A 13,925-nucleotide genomic window follows, 5' to 3' on the forward strand; every position below is an offset into this window, starting at 1 on the left:
CCACCAAAGAAAGTCAGCCTGGCGAAGGAGACACTCCAACAGTCACTGAGCCTCTCCCCTCCTCATGATGCCCATATCAGCAGGGAGTTGGAGACCATGCGGTTGCTACCACCACCTCAATGAGGCCAACACGCCCGACAGATATCCCATGCCCCACATCAATGACTTTGCCGCCAACCTGCATGGGGCATGTGTATTCTCCAAGGTGGACCTCATCTGGGGGTACCGCCAAATCCCAGTTCACCCCAGGATGTCCCCAAGACTGCAATCATAACCTCCGAGGCTTGTTTGAATTTCTCCACATGCCCTTCAGTCTAAAGACCACGGCACAAACTTTTCAGTGGCTGATGGACACAGTGGGCCAGGACCTCCCATTTGCGTTCATCTTTTTGGATGATATACTTAACACTAGCCACAGCTGCAAGAACTAGGCTGGCTGCCTGAAACAACTGTGCACCCACCTGAGTGAGTCAGGCTATCAACCCTGCAAAATGTCAGTTCGGTCTGGACACTATCGATTACCTGGGGCACAGCATTAACACACATGGGGCTACACCCCTCCCCAAGATGGTTGAGGCAGTCTGGCATTTCACTAAGCCACACATTGTGAAAGGGCTACAGGAATTCACCAGTATGATAAACTTTTCCCACTGGTTCACACTGGCAGCAGTATGCATCATGTGCCCCCAGAATGCCAAAGATGCACTGGCCAATGTCACCTTCCTGGTTCACCCCAGAACAGAGGCACTGACTGCCCTGTCAATGCCTCCAGCACAGCTGTAGGGGTCATGCTAGAACAACTCATCGAGGGGCAGTGGCAACCCCTGGCCTTTTTCAGCAGGCACCTCCGCCCTCCCACAGAACTCAAATTCAGTGCTTTCAACCAAGAGCTGTTAACGCTGCACCTGGCAGTAAGACATTTCCATTACTCTTTTAAAGGCTGGCAATTCAGTGTGTTCACTGACCACAAGCCATTGACCTTCACCTTCCATAAGGTATCAGACCTGTGGTCGGCCTGACAACAGAGACACTTGTCCTATGAGTTCGAATTTACCACGGACATTCAACATATCGCAGGGAAAAAAGTGGTAGCCGATGCTCTGTCACAGCCCACAATTGAATCGATACATGCCCTGTCCCAAGGGGTCAATTATGTGGCCCTCACCAAAGCACAGCAGCAGGACCCTGAGAGGACATCAATTTCCGGACTCTGGGTGATAACACTGCTGTGTGATATTTCTACTGGCAGCCATCGCACCATCGTTCTGGTCACATGGAGGCGCCAGGTTTCCGAGGCCATCCACAACCTGGCTCATCCCACCATCGCACCAAGGTCAAAATGGTGGGCAACAGGTTTGTCTGGTATAACCTCCATAAACAGGTCAGCCTATGGGATAAGACCTGGATGAACTGTCAGTCTTCCAAAGTGCGGATTCACACAAGAGCACCCACACAGACTTTTGAACTGGCACAGCGCAGGTTCAGCCATGTACACATTGACATAGTGGGGCCGTTGCTGGTTTCCCATGTGGGCGTGATACCTTTTGACCATGGTTGACCACTCCATGAGGTGGCTGGAGGTGGTCCCACTGGCTGATACCATCACAGAAACCTACGCCAGGGCACTCATTGATGATCCAATTCAGGGTCCCAGAGCACCTCACCTTGGACAGGGGGGCACAATTCACCTCCAAGCTCTGGGCAGCACTAGCTAATTTTTTGGGGCTGCAGCTCCACCACACCACGGCGTATCACCCTCAGGCCAACAGGTTGGTGAAGCACTTCCACAGGCACCTCAAAGCAGACCAGATGGCCCAGCTTGAGGGTCCCAATTGGGTGGATGAACTGCCTTGGGTCCTGTTGGGAATTTGTACCACATCGAAGAAGGACTCAATGCCTCAGCGGCATAGATGGTCTATTGTGCATCTTTAATTATCCCCCGGGGAGTTCTTGGTTCCTAATAAATGCCTGGAAGACCCCCACAGTGACCCTCAAGAGTCTGCGATAGAAACTGGTGTCCTTGGTCCCATGACAACCCACACCGCGCAGCCAGCCTGAGTGACCTAAGGTCTTGCCGGTACATGTTTGTGAGCAGTGGTGCACACAGACCACCATTACAACAACTCTATGAGGGGCCTACAAGGTTATTAGAGACAATGGTCCTCGACATCAACAGTAAGGAGGAAACCTTTACTGTTGACCACCTAAAACCAGCAAATCTGGATGGTAATGAGTCGGTCTGCATTCTGCCACAACACTGGGGTAGGCCACCTAAGGCTATGGACAATGACCCAGTTTCCAGTTCTGGGGGGAATCGTAGCAGCCTGCGCTTGGAGACACAAGCCAATCCGTAAAATGGCCGACGAATGCATAGACCGCGTGGACCTGGGTGTGATACCAGCTGTTGTCCCAGATGACCTCCGCACAGTGGGAAGATGGGGAACTCTGGCGGAAATGCCGGCCAACCTGAAGTTGGCTTTCCTATGATGCAGGCTGTGACAGATTACATTATATAGATATGTTTTTGGAAGATAGATTGTGGGGTTTTTAATTAGGTCACACACAGATACAAACACTTCAAAACAGATCTCATTTAAAATGCAAGAGGTTTGCTGAAGCCAGACAGTCCAGGCTCCCAGTGCCTTTGTAAAGACAATGGAAACTGCTTTGCTGAAGGACTTCACAAGTCGATATTAATTGGACATGCTGTGGAGTAATGGATTATTGTTTTGAAAAGCAACAGGTGAACGGACTCAGGAGATTGGGTCCAGTGCCGCAGTCTGTCTGAGTGCAGTTTGCTGTTCTAAGATGGTCATGTGATCTTCTCCGAGAGAGAGAGAGAAGAAGAGAAAGGGAGAAGGAGAGAGAAAGAGAGAAAATGACAATTTAGTTCTAAAGTTCAGCAGCAGTAGCTGGGACTGGAACAAGCTGGCAAGCTGGTGGAAAAACCCCATTTTGAAGACAGATTGTGAGTTCTTAGTTCAGCCTGTTTAGAGCCCTTGTGGTCCATACAAGAGGAGTTGGCTGGCTGTAATAATAATTCACCTGAGATAAGGGAAACAGAAAAGGAATTCAGTGGTAACAATTTAAATAAGAAAGAGGTTGTGATCTGGAAAACCCTAATGGGGCAAGTTCTTCATCAAGACACTGAAGTGACTGATCAGAAGGAATCAGTTTGTGTCCAACGAGCAACAAATCTCTCTCTGAAAACTGACAAGAACTTTCCTGAATGGTGACCATTTACCTTTCAAGCACCAAAGGCTTGTGAAGATTCATAAATATTAAATTCTGTGCACAGTATAAGAATTGCCTGATACCAGAGAACTTGGAGGAATGAGAAGTGAGATTGGACTGTGAATCAACAAACTTTTCTAATTACAGACACATTATATACATGTGTTTAGAATTAGAGGGGGTTAAGCTAGGTTAAGTGAATAGCAATAAGTTAAAGTTTGATTCTATTTTCATGTTTAAAGATAAGTTAAAACAACTTTTCGTTAAGTAACCTTTTGTCTTGGTGAATTTCTATTGCTGCTGGGATTTAGGGTCCTCTAGGCCTGTTACTGGGCCCCTGATGTCAGTCCCAGGGGCCCATATAAGTAGAGCTTCCAGTACAATAAAGCAGTGTTCAATTTCAACTCCTTGTGTCTCAGTCTTCCTTCCACACTCGTTGTAGTGTGTATGCTACACACTGATAAATGACATTTATAGTGTGTTGTGCGTGAGCGCAGTGAAAGAACTGAGGCAGCAGGCTGTGAGCTCATTAAACACAACTGATTTAAGCCTTTAAACCAGCCTGGAGCCCACGCCTCACATCCTGGAACTTAAGTCACACTGAAGAGTGTACATGTACTTACGGTGTACACCGGAAGAGAAGGACCCATGATGCCATCTTTGCCGCAGCTGCCCCAGTGACTGAGTGTGACAAGCGGGGCCGGTTTGCTGCTGCAATTATGTGCGCCACCACATTTTTTTAAATGCCTAGATTTTTTTCATGTATTCTAAGAACTACTAATTACTAGCCTGCTTTTGTCAATAACAAGTCTTATCTTCAAATAGTGTCAGTAGAAAATTTAACATGGTCTCAGTGGGAATAAAACAGCACTTAAAATGCTCTTCGTATGCACATACAGAATAGCAGAACAACAAAGGAGTAAGTAAGTTCCAAGGGGATAGCAAAAAGTCTCTCTCTCTCCCTCTCTCTCTCAAAGGTGGAGGTGAACGATGTAGATTTTCACCCTGTTATGATCTGCTCCTGTTTTGTTTTTTTTACAAATCCTACGTGTCTGTATTTTCCCACGCGATAAATTGTGTGTTTGTTTTTTCTAATGCTTGCTAATGTTTTAATAGTAACTACCAGGTTTTTAATCTGAAATACATTCTGTATTTGGTGCTGGTCTGTTCCTCATTTAAGTTTTAACTATTTGTGGTCTTTAACTATCCCATTTAATGTAATGCCTTCTACAGGGCTTCTGTTTTGACCCTTGGAAACCCCTTCTTAGCACCTTTTAGCTTGATATTCAGCTCTTTCAAATGGTTAGTTTCTCTAACTCCTGGAGAAACGTTTAATGTGTGTCTTTTTGGACGAGCTTTTACCGTTTCTGCTGTTGCTCCATACCCTCTTTTACTTCATCTGAGTCGGAACGTATTGGAGCTGTGGGAGTTAGGTTCTGTCTTTGAATTGGGTGCCTTGGGGTAAGGGGTTGAGGTGATGGATGTGGTGGGGTGGGGGGGGGGTTACCCACTGAGAATCAAATAATTCCTTTTCCTCATCGTCATGAATAAATAGGTTCGTTATGTCTGGCATAGTGTTATCTAATATGTCATTTTGTTTTCTTTGTTACTTTATTAATCATGAGGCACTTTTGTCTCTTTTATTTATCTCCTTTCTGTTGTTGTTTATAATGTCAGTCACACTCTGATTGTAATATCTGCCGTTTTTTCGCAGTCCATTTTGAGTGTTGATGGCTAATGCCTTTGCTGCTAGCCTGATCCCTCCAATTTTAATATTTTTCCTCATTCCATTTCAGTGAGCCTCCTTTTTCCAATCTTTAAATCTATTTTTCTATTTTTTTTTTCATTTCTTAGAAGCACCTTTTTCCCATGTAATTTGTTTTGCCTTGGCAATAGTACCAGTATTCTACGTCCCTCCTGTTGGCCATGCTTCGTTTCCTAGTTAAATTCGCTGACAGGACGTGGTGTTGTTTACCATGGTTAGGACTGATGTAATGCATTGTTTGCATTGGGGCCCCATCTATGCTTTTATCAATAGTCTGTCCCATTTCCCAGCCTAATTTCTGTATGATCCCGGGCAGTATTTCTTTGTCACAAGGCATACCAAATCTGATGTCGTCTGCCAACTGACTTGGGCACTCAGCAGGAAATTTTTTTACTAGGCTACTGAAGTATCCTGAATCCGAGTAGTTAATGTCGTAATATAACGTAGTGGAAGACCTTTTGTCCGAATAGTTTCAATAGACCACGTTGAAGCCACAACCAACTGCTCAATACGATATTCAAATGTCAGAACGTACCCTCCCACTACGAGCCTCTGAGATATTTGTGTGAGCCAAACCTTCCCCAGTGGTATTCCTTGTGAAGGCATATCTTTGTCATCTGCGTACAGACTCGGTGCAGTTAGCAGGACAGACTTATAATCTGCGTACTGACTTAACATTTGTGTACTGATGTCGTCTAAGAACAGACGGGTGGCTGATGGATGTCAGCACACTGACTTTGTTCAGCCTTTTAGGACGGGTTTACTGAAGTACCCTGTGGCCAATGGTTAGGTATCATAATTTTGTACGGCCAAATTGTTTTTAAATTGACTTGGTTGACACTGCAATCCGCTGTCCAATTGATACTCAAGTATAAGTAACATCCTTCCCATACCCGCAACTGGCAGAACAGTCTCCTCAATTTGCAGGCTACAGACTATGCAATACAAAGCACGTATATGATTTTGAGTCTCTCAAAACTCAACCATAAGCATCATAATTCTTCTTACCTTAGCAGACTGTGTGGTTCTTGTCTCTCAGCAAGGAACCAGATCAACCTTGTATGAGGGACCACAATGCTCCCCTAGATCAGTGAAGGAGTTCTGGATCAAGGGTCCCGAACGTGCACTTCAACTCCGTCTGATGCTCCAGTGTCCTTGTGGCCACATACGGCATACGTGGTGATCTTCCCAGTGAGAAATTGCCAACTATGCCAATGTTAAAGCCGCGCTTCCTGTCAAGGAAAAGATTTTATTGAGTCACACCAGCGTGAATGAGCAATATTAGACAAGGTTATTCAAAGAATCCAGCCAAGGGGTACAATATTTAAGTACCATTCTTGCATACAAATTAGAGAGTTATCATTTTAAAAGTGTTAAGGCATTACAGTCAGTATTTGTACATTTCTAAAGACAGGAAAATGGTTCATGTCAATTGGCTTTTTATATGTACTTGTTATAATTAAAATATATGAATCAGCCAGAACAGTAATGAGGGGAAAAGCTGTAAAAACAACACTATCATTTATGAAGGATTTAAATTTGTTTGATATATGGAGGGAGCTTAACCTCATAAAAAGAGACTATTCATTCTACTCAAGGGTACATAATTCACATGTAATGAATGGTAAAAATGGAATACTTGGCAAGATTTTTTTTTTAATCAGACCATTCGCCTTTAACCATTGTGATAATGGAAAAACAATACAGTGTGTCTAGTTGCCATCTCAATGCCACACTGTTGAAAAGAAAGGACTTTTGTGAGTTTATTAAGAGACAGATAGAACTATTTTGTGAAACTAATCTTTCTTCTACTGATAATAGCATTTTAATATGGGATATGCTTAAAGCTTACATAAGAGGACTGTTACGAGCCCAGAATACCCCAAAACCCAGCAGCAATAGATATTCACCAAGACAAATGGTTACTTAAACAAAAGTTAGTTTTAATTATCTTTAAATATGAAAACAGGATCAAACTTTAACTTATTACTATTAACATACTTAACCTAACTTAACCCCCTTCTAATTCTAAGCACACGTGTATGTTATGTGTATGCAAGTTTAGAAAAGTTCTTTGATTCTCAGTCCACTCTCACTTCTCATTCCTTCCAGTTCACTGGTTGCAGGAAATTCTTATACTGTGCACAGAATTTAACATTTAATGAATTTCTCCAGGCTTTGGTGCTTGAAAGGTAAATGGTTACCACTCAGGAAGGTTCTTGTGGGTTTTCAGAGAGTGATTTGTTGTTCGCTGGACATAAACTAATTCTTTCTAATCAGCCACATCAGTGTCTTGCCAAAGAAACCTGCCCCATCAGGGTTTTCTAGATGATAACCTCTTTTTTTCAGGTCACCACAGAATCCTTTTTGTTTGTCTTTTTTCAACTGAAGCTTTACACAGTCAGTCCTCTCCTCTTGTTTTGACCACAAGGGCTTTGACCAGACTGAACCAAGCACTCACAACCCGTCTTCAAAATAGGGGTTTTCTCAAGCTTTCCAGCTTGTCCTGTTCCAGTCTTTGCTGCTGACAGTAAAACTGCAGAACTGAATTCTCTCTCTCTCTCTCCCTCAGAGAAAAGCCTGTTTTTCTCTCTCTCTCTACTTGCAAAACCACATGGTCCTTTTAGAAAAGAAACCTCCACTCAGACAGACTGCAACTCCAAACTAATCCTGTGAGTTCTTTTATCTGTTGCTTTTCAAAACAACAATCCATTAGTGAATTGGCACTCCCCAAAGCTTTTGCAAAGGCACTTGGAGCCAGCCTGTCTAGCTTGAGCAGAACTCCAGTATTTTAAATGAGATCTATTTTGAAGTGTTTGTATGTGATCTACACTGAAAAAACCTGCCACATTTTATCTCCAAAAATCATCTAAATACAATATAAAACACAACATATTCTGTAACACTTTCCCTTACAAAGGAATTTTAATTAAACTGACTTCAAAATCACTGAAGTGATAATACACAATATATATGTTATTATGTTTTAACAATTTAACCCAATGTTGAGAGTATATATTTCTATACATGATCAATTTTAGCATCTTGACAAACAATCTGCTATCACATTATTTGTACCTCTGATATGATTAATTTGCAGATTATATTCTTCCAATATTAAACTCCAGTTTAACAATCTTCTCTTTTTATTCTTTATTTTATTCAAAAATTCCAGAGGATTGTGGTCAGTAAATATCATAATTGGTTCATGAGAGGTACCGAGATATACATCAAAATTCTGTAGAGCAAATGTTACAGATAACAGTTCTTTCTCAATAGTGGAATAGTTCCTTTGATGAACATTGAATTTTTTTGAAAAGTAGGCAACTGGATGGTCAATTTCATTATGTTTTTACAATAAAACTGCACCTGCTGCTCCCTCATTGGCATCCACTGCTAAAGAAAATGGTCTGTCAGAATCAGGGGATTTTAAACAGGTTATGGCATAGCATCTCCCTTAAATTTCCCAAAGCTCTCTGACAAACTTTAGTCCACACAAATTTCTCCCCTTTCTTCAAAAGGTTGGATAAAGGAAGAGCAACCTCAGCAAGATTTATATAATATCCTGCCATTCCTAAAAACCTTCTCACTGCTTTCTTGCCATTGGGAATAGGAAACTCAGAAATTGCATTTACCCTAGCTTGAATAGATGCAATTTTGTCATGACCAACTACAGCACCCAAGTATGTTATAGTGGCATTTGCAAATTGACTTTTTGCTAAATTTACAGTTAAGTTTGCTTTGGATAATCTTGCAAACAATTTGTCTAATTCCTTCAAATGTTCTTCCCATGTGTCATCTTTTGTATGTGTTTACCCTTGGATAATCATCTTTTGGAATGTTGCAGGGGTATTTCTCATGCCAAAAGGTAACATTATACTCATATAAACTGGATGGAGTTATAAAAGCCAAAATATTCTTTCCTCTCTCAGTTAAAGGCACACACCAGTAACCCACCAACAAATACAACAGTAAGAAATTTAGCTTTCCAAATTTTATCAATACAGTCATCTATTCTCAGAATAGGATAAGAATCAGTTTTAGTTACTGAATTAACCTTCCTATAATCTGTACAGAACCTAACAGTTCCTTCTGGTTTTGCAATGAGAACACAAGGAGATCTTCAATCTGAGTTTGAAGATCTAATAATATCATTTCTCAACATATATTCCACCTCCTGATCCATTATTTTACTCTTCTGAATGTTTATTCTGTATGGGTGTTGTTTTATGGAACTTGCTTCTCCCACATCTACATCATGATAAATTACTAATGCTCTTTTTGGCATATCAGGAAACAAATTGTATATTTCAAAATCAACTGCATCTGTTCTTGTGACTCAAGGTGGCCTAACAGGTGCACAGGAACCATGGCTTCTTTAAGGTTACCCTCACAAGATTCCGTTTCTATAATCTTATGATCTATAACTTCCCCAACCCTGTCAACAACTAACACCTCTGATACAGATTGTTCTCCACTACCCTTATCCTCATAATAAGGTTTCATTAACAATTTACCCTTCAAGTCATATTCACAAGCCATTTCTTTAATCTCCTGGTCACTTACTGCTTTGTCCCTTACATCAATAAGATCTGTATCTGTCCTCTGATGCTGGATTAACTCTTTCCTTGACAAAGAGAAATCCTTATTCTCACAATTAACCTGCTCTTTCAAGACTATTTCAGAAGCACTGAGCAAGTCTCTAACAACTGGATCTTCCTCTGCTCTCATCATTTTCTTAGACAAAGACCTTATTACAGCACATGCAGGATATATCTCACATTCCTCCTTAATATCATCCTTACTTGGCTGATTTATTAATCTCAAAACTGACCCAACTTTATCCTCTGCCAAATCATTCCCTAATGAAAATGAGACTCCCCGCATGGATAAATTTGAAATTATTCCTACTACAACAGGCCCTTTAACTAATTCTGAATTCAGCACAATGCTGTGAGGAGATATTGACTCTACCTCACCTCTAACATCTTTAATCAAAGTCATCTCCCCTGTGTCAGTCTTTTGATCAAGAGTTAAAACTTTCCAACAACAGTGACTGAGCAGCTCCAGTATCTCTTAAGAATTTTAACTGGAACCTGTGATTCTCCCTCCTTTACTGAAACCAAGCCCTATGACACAAAAGGTTTGAAAACATCCATTACACCCTTACCATGTTTAGAACATCTGCTCTCCTTAAATTCAACTGTCTGAATACATGCTTCTGGTAAAACCTCCTTTTCTCATCTCTTTTTCAACACTAAACAATTTGCAATAATGTGACTAGGTTTTTTACAAAAATGACATACAAATCTAGAAGTTCTGTCCATTCCCACCTTACCTTCATCTTTTTTTTCTCACCAGTCTTAATTTCAGGTTTACTAGTCTGCTCTACATTAATCTCTGAACAGGTTTACTAATCTGTTCCACATTTACCCCTCTGAAAAGACTCACTATTCTGAAATTTGTTTTTGTGAATCAGGGCATATTCATCCGCTAATCTAGCCGTTTGCTGCAATGTCGCCACGTCTCTCAAATCCAGGTATAATTTAATCTCATTTGGAACACACCTTTTAATTTCCTATATTAATATCAATTCTCTCAATCTGTCAAAATTCCCTTTGAGGTGTGCCAACAGTCAAAACATACAGATTTTCCCAGAGCAAAATCCATATAAGATTGGTTCCATGTTTTCACCAAACTTCTAAATTTTTGTCTATATTCTACTGAAACCAGCTCATAAGCTTTCAATACTGCTTGTTTAACAGTATCATAATTTGCTACTTGCTCTGTAGTCAAACTGATGTATGCAATTTGTGCTTTTCCCTTCAATACACTTTGGAGCATAGAGGCCATTTTTCTTTTGGCCATCTTGAGCTCTCAGCAACCTTTTCAAAAAGCTGAAAATATGTATTGATATCTGCATCATCAAAAGGAGGAACTAGATTTACCTCTCTACTGGCCAAAAACCTCTCCTGAGGAGTTACAGCCTCAATTCTTTTATTTCCCTCCATCTCAATTTTAAAATTCTCTTAATTGAAACTCTCTGTCCATTTCAAACTTATCCAAGTCATATTTTCTTTGTTTTTCAACTTCCTCTGCCTCATATATCCTCTGATTATTAGCTTGGTCTGCCTCAAATTGTCTCTGTTTCTCAGCCTCCAACACCTTCCATTTCTCTCTTTTTTCTTCCACCCTCAATTTCTCCAATTCCAATTGCAACTCAAAAGATTTATCCTCCAAAAAATAATCTAAGTCTTTCTCAACAGATTTTCCCTCACCTATATATTTCACTATAATCCTCTGCATTTGTATTTTCATCATCCAATGCTTGAGTTAGGTCAGTTTTAACGCCTAAGAAATAACCATCAATTCCTTTTTTCTTTTGTTCTGCAGCTCTGCAGGTGATGGTTGTAACAAAAATGTATCAACATCCATTGCTGCAGTTTTTCCACACACACAAGGTTTAAATTAGCTTGGAAATACTAATTAACTAATAGATAACAAAAACTCCAAAAGGCTAAGATCCAAAAACTCCAATCTGCAATCCATAAGGATGATCCCAAAATATGTTACGAGCCCAGAGGACCCAAAAACTCAACAGCACTAGATCTTCGCTAAGACAAATAAAAGCTGCTTTAAACATGAAAACAGAATCACACTTTAACTTTTCACCATTGACTTAACCTAACTTAACCCCCTTCTAATTCTAAGCGCACGTGTATGTAATGTGTGTCTAAGTTCAGAAAAGTTCTTTGATTCACAGTCCAATTTCACTTCTCATTCCTCCAAGTTTACTGGTTGCAGGCAATTCTTATACTGTGCACAGAATTTTACATTCATGAAGTGCACCCAGCTTTGGTGCTTGAAAGGTAAACAGTTACCGCTCAGGAAAGTTCTTGACAGTTTTCAGAGAGAGATTTGTTGTTCTAGGACACCCACAACTGATTCCTTCTAACCAGCTACTTCAGTGTCTTGCCGAAGAAACTTGCCCCATCAGAGTTTTCCAGATGAAAACCTCTTTCTTTCAGGTTACCACAGAGTTCCTTTCTGTTTCTCTTATTTCAAGAAACATTATGCAGCTAGTCCTCTCCTCTTGTATGAACAACAAAGGCTTTGACCAGGCTGAACTAAGCACTCACAACCTGTCTTCCAAATGGTATTTTTCCACAAGTTTACCAGCTTGTCCTGTTCCAATCCCAGCTTCTGCTGCTGAACTGTGAAACTACAGAACTGAATTCTCCCCCTCTCTGTCTCTCTCTCTGAGAAAAATCCTGTTTTACCCTCTCTGCTTGCAAAACCACATGTCCCTCTTTGAACAGCAACTTCTCACTGCAGACAGCCTGAGGCTCCAATGAGTTCTTTCATCTGTTGCCTTTTTGTAAGCACCAACCTATTAGTGAAGTTTCTTGGGCACTCTCCAAAACTTTTGCAAAGGCTCTGGGGCCCCGACATGTCTTGCATGTGCCAAACTCCAGTATTTTAAATAAGATCTGTTTTAAAGCGTTTGTATGTGACCTATACTAAACCTTCCCCAATTTATCTCCCAAAAACATATCTCTAATCCATCACAGCACCAAAGAAGAAACTGCTTTCAGTGATTCACTTTTCTTAGGCATTGTGGTGCAGGAATTGAACAGTGTCAAGCAGGATAAATGGATTGTATCATTGCATACAAATGGAACAAAAATATTCCTTTCAAGCTGGACATCAGGGCCATGAAGATAAAGCCATACATGCATGCAAATCCTGTACTGCTTAAAGTATACAATGGACAGAGCATCGACACGAAAGGTACATGTAAACTTAAGGTTAAAGTGAAAGATAAAGAGAACCACCTCAGGTTCACAGTAGTTCCAGATGGACATTATTCACTACTTGGTGACAAAGCATATGAAGACTTAAACCTAGTCAAGAGGGTATGTTAGGAGCCCAGAAGACCCATAAACCCAGCAGCAATAGATAGTCACCAAGACAAATGGTTACTTAAATAAAAGTTGATTTTAATTATCTTTAAACATGAAAATAGAAACAAACTTTAACTAATCACTATTAACCTACTTAACCCCCCTTCTAATTCTAAGTGCACATGTATGTAATGTGTGTTGGTTCACAGTCCAATCTCACTTCTCATTCCTCCAATTTCACTGGTTGTAAGCAATTCTTATACTGTGCAAAGAATTTAACATGTATAAAGTTCACCAGGCTTTGGTGCTTGAAGGGTAAATGGTTACTGCTCAGGAAGGTTCTTGTTGATTTTCAGAAAGAGATTTGTTGTTCCAGGACATCCACAACCGATGTACTTCCATCAGCCACTCCAGTGTCTTGCTGACTAAACTTGCCCTTTCAGGATTCTCCAGATAATAACTTCTTTCTTTCAGATCAGCACAGTTTCTTTTTGTTTCTTATTCCAAGTGAAACATTAGACAACCAGTCCTTTCCTCTTGCATGAACCACAAGGGACTTGCCCAGGCCGTCTTACAGCTTGTGTTGTTTCAGTCCCAGCTGCTTCTGCTGGCTGTAACAATGGACAAGTGACCTGTGTGTATGTGTGTGTCTCTCTCTCTGAGAGAAAGCCTGTTTGACTCCCTCTGCTTGCAAAACCACATGACCCTCTCAGAACAAGTTCTCTTCCAGACATAACGGCTCTGACATGCTCTTTCATCGGTTGCCTTTTGTAAACAATCCATTAGTGAAGTCTCTTGAGCACTCTTCAAAAACTCTTGCAAATGCTCTGGAGTCAATATGTCTCTAATGGGGCAGAGCTCCAGTATTTTTAATAAGATCTGTTTTAAAGTGTTTGCATGTGACCTACTCTAACAAACCTTTCCCAATTTATCTCCAAAAAATATATCTATATCTATATGTAGATATAGATATAGATGGATATATAGAAGATGCTGTTTACATCCGGTACCGCACGGATGGC

This window comes from Narcine bancroftii, chromosome 4, assembly GCF_036971445.1.
Source record: "Narcine bancroftii isolate sNarBan1 chromosome 4, sNarBan1.hap1, whole genome shotgun sequence".
In the NCBI taxonomy this organism is placed as follows: Eukaryota; Metazoa; Chordata; class Chondrichthyes; order Torpediniformes; family Narcinidae; genus Narcine; species Narcine bancroftii.